Raw genomic sequence first — 4,344 nt, forward strand, 5'->3', positions numbered from 1 at the left:
ATTTTCATGTTTTTCCTGCATCACTTTCATTTCTTTTCCCAGTTTTTCTTCTCACTCCCTCATTTGATTTTCAAAGTCTTTTTTAATCTCTGTCATAGCCTGAGCCCAATTTCTGTTTTTCTTGGAGTCTTTAGATGTAGGAGCTTGTGCTTCCTCATCTTCAGACTGAGTATTTTGATCCTTCTTGGGCTCATTTGCAAAATATTTCTCAATTGTGTTCCTCTTTTTTCTCTGCTTGCTCATTTTCCCCAGTCTGCGCCTATTTGGGGGTGCTTCCAGAGCTTTTGGGACAATCCCACAAGGGTCTCAGTGTATGAGGTTCTGTCCTCCCTCCTGGTCTGTGAATGACCATATGAGCCCGCCTCTGCCACAGGGCTGAGGTGGGGGGGGCCCTGCTGCTCTTTGGAGGTGGGGGGCTAGACTGCAATCAGGATCTGAATGTGGTCAGAACCCCAGAGTCCTGTTCCTGGGGCAGAGGACAGAGCTCTGCAGGGTTTCTCTTTTCACTCCCCTCCCTCAGTTCAATGGACTCATGTCCTGGGGGCTCCTGCTTACCAGCTCAGCCTGCTTCTGTTTCCTGGATCTGGAATGCAGTGGCCAAGCAGCTTGCAGTGTGCCCTGAGGGCTGGGCTCCACCTGCTCACTCTGGCAGAGGTCCCCAGCTGGTCCCCCACTTTGTGCCCTGTGCTTCCCGGGGTGCAGGTCAGGAAACTCCCCTGCTGCTGGGAGCCAGGGCTCCCAGCACCCTGGGGCTGCCTCCGGGAGGCTGAAGTTCTTTCGCTCTGGCGCACTGCTGCGGGGTGCCCCTCTGACCCCGGGGAGCAGAGCCTTTCTGCTCTTTTCCAGGTTACCTTGAGTAGGAGCACTGCCTCATTGGGTCCCTCTGTGGGCTCTGTCTCTCGAAAATTTAGTTAAAGTCCTTAGTTTCAAAGATTTATGAGAGAGCTCCTAGGACACCCTCTACTCTTGTAGCCATCTTGGCTCCGCCCCTCTATCACAACTTATTCATCTGTCACCGAATTGATAGTAATTCCTGCAATTTGCCACCCCAAAGAAAGCTACTTTAAATATTTTAAAACAGCTTATTTTCCTTTTCTGTTATTTATCTTTAGAAATAGATATAGTAATGGTTTTGCTGGATCAAAGAATTTAGGCAGTTCAATAATTCTTTGGGCATAATTCCAGAATGCTTTCCAAAATGACTGGAAAAGTTCACAGTTCACTTGCTGATTAAATAAGTCTCTGAAAAATCTGTTAGGAGGAGTTTATCACAAATAATGTCTGCATGTACCCGTATTTCACACCCTAGAAAGCATAACTTATTAGAATACTGGTACAAATATTTATGTGTTTTAAATTTTAGTGACCTTGAATTTCTTGAGAGTTTTACAGAAGTGATAATTCTGTTAGTAATATTAAAGATATATTTAAAGAATTCTTCTTATACACACATTTATATTTTCCAAGTTTCTATTATGGGTCTTTTTGTAAAAATATGGAATTACTTTTCATGTTTTAACAAGGTTTTCCTTCCTCCCTCCCTCCCTTCCTTCCTCCCTCCCTCCCTTCCTTCCTTCCCTCTTCCTTTTTCCCTCTCTTCTTGTTCCGCCAAAAGGCCTAGTAGGATTTCTTAGGGTTTACAAGCCCCAAGAGTTTCCTCACATCTTTTCTTTCTCATCAGCATTGATCACTGAGATACCCTGAGGATTTTACCCTCCCATGATTTTTTTTCCCAAACTTTTTTGAAAGTGATCATTCTTGGTTTCTTTGCCTCATCTCTCTCACCTAATCTTAATGGTTATTGAGTGTTGCCTCAGTCAAACTATGACCAGGGAAATACCTAACTTTAAAAAACTAAGATCTCCCACTGCATCCAGGGCTAACCCTAATTGTCCTGATTTGTATCTGGCCACTGGACCTAGATGGCTCAGGAATTGAAAATGAAACTGGTAACTCTGCAAAGCACCCCCTTACCTAAATCTAATTCACTTGCATGTTATGGCATCACTTTCCTGATTTCATAGTCTTCTTCTATAATGAAGGACAAACAATAACAGCATCAGTTTCATGAAGGAGTGCTTGTCTGAGAACTAGATAATCGATCGACAATGCTCTTATACTTTCCTAGTGTAAGTATATTCACCTGTGTAGTGAAACGGGGTGGGGGGGGGTGCCTGCTTCTATGCTTTTTTTAGCATGATATTTTGAGTGATCTTGTCAGACAACATCAATGAGAATGAAAATGACATCAAGGTCAACTACTGCAGTAATGTTAAATTATTTAACTTGAAATGGCTACAAGCCAAGATTAAAGTGCAGGGAGAATTTTTTTGTAAATGATTGTACCCTCAATACAACCTCTGAGACCAAGATAAAACAAAATAAGGAATGAGTCTCTATTATTTGTGCTAATTTTAGTCTAGCAATTAACAGTGAAGAACAAAGATTCTTCATCAGGCAGTACCTTACCCTCCAAACATTAATTAAAGCAAGTGAAAGAATTTTGATTACTGTGGATAACTTCACTTCCCTTAGTAATATATACTTTCAAGCGATGTCTACATTGATGATGCTGACACACACATTGTCAGAGTTAGCTCAGTGTTGGGAAAGTTCTGAAGGAACTGAAGTGTGGGAGAAGAGGTACTATTAGGCTGCCTACAAAACTGAAAGATCTACAGAGTTGTTATGTTGAACTCATTGTTGTATGCCTGTGAAAACTGGCTGGAATATTAGGGTCATGCCAGGAAACTGAATTGCTTCCATGTGAATTGTCTTAGGAAAATCTGAAGCTATCCTGTCAAGATAATGTTCTGGATACAAAAATATTCACTACTCTTCCTGTAGAGAACACAACTCTGATGGGCTAGCCAAATTATTTGGTCATCAAATGTATATTGCCTAAAAGATTATTTTATGGAGAACTCACACAAAGCAACAAAGCTCACATGGGGCTCAGAAGCAACACAAAGACACTTTTAAGATCTTTCTAAAGAAATTTGGTATCAATTGTGAAACCTGATACATAAGTATAGGACTGCTCAGTATGGTGTACCCACATCAATAAGGTACTGTATACTATGCAGAATTATAATAACTCAAAAGAAACAAGAGATGCACAAATTTAGAGACATTACTTCAAATGAACTATTTATAGCTGACTTTTGGTAAAACCTTCTGAGCTTGTATAGATATGACTAACTAAAATCAGACACACTGTACCTTCACCTCAACATAATGATGTCATTTTGATGCTCTTTGGGAAAAAAAGAACAAAAACCAACAAGTTAAAAAAAAGTCAGTCCCTGCTCTCAAGGATCCCACCTTCCAATGCAGGAAAAGACAATTTAAAATGGGGCTGAAAAGTCAGAGGCAATGGAGTTCCCATTTGGAAGAATAAGTTAACACGCAATATAATGATAAAGATGTTAATAATGGTGTTGATGAAGGTGATAACTAACATTTATTAGTGCTTACTATGTGTAAGACACTCTGCCAAGCATTTTATAATTATTATTTAATTTAATCTTCTCAGCAACCCCAGAACATGGGTTATCATTATCTCCATTTTATAGATGAGGAATCTGAGGTAAACAGAAATTGTGGCTCACCTATGATCACAAAACTAGTAGGTGTGTGAGGCTAGATTTGAACTGGAGTCTTCCAAACTGCAGGCCTAGCATCTATTCACTGAACCATATTATGGACTCAGAATAAACTGAGATGTAAATTTCAGGAGACATGATTTTTGTCCTATGTTATATCTCCTATTCGTTGTGCTAGAAAATAGTATGCATGCGCTCTTGGTATTACTGTGGAAAGACATCATTTTGAATAGACATTTCAAATGTTGGCATGGATGAAATATCTCTTTTGGAATCTAATCCTGATTTCCAGTGTTGGTTCAAGACAATCACTTAAAACATCCGCATTTAAGTCTTTATAACGATGAAGATGCCAGACATAAAAATGACATATTGAAAATTAACTGTTGTGCACAAAACCCTTTAGTTCCAGAGGAAAGTTGTAGTGTTGGTTACTAAGCAGTGTTATTTATTATGCCTCAATAACTCCTTGAGCATTAAATACAGCTAGCTATCTAAGAGTTTCAGAAAAAAACACCTAATGCAAAATGGGCTCTCAAATAACGACTGCTTTAGGCTTAAGGAAGGAAAAGTTATTTTTTTTTCTTATCTCCCTTTCAGGAATCTCTCTCTCTCTCTCTCTCTCTCTCTCTCTCTCTCTCTCTCTCTCTCTCTCTCTCTCTCTCTCTCTCTCTCTCCCCCCCAGGAGGATTTTTTTTCTTCTTCCCTCCCCACATCTGTTCTCACTGGTCCAGGTTTA

Source organism: Macrotis lagotis, chromosome 1 (assembly GCF_037893015.1).
Source record: "Macrotis lagotis isolate mMagLag1 chromosome 1, bilby.v1.9.chrom.fasta, whole genome shotgun sequence".
Classification (NCBI taxonomy): domain Eukaryota; kingdom Metazoa; phylum Chordata; class Mammalia; order Peramelemorphia; family Peramelidae; genus Macrotis; species Macrotis lagotis.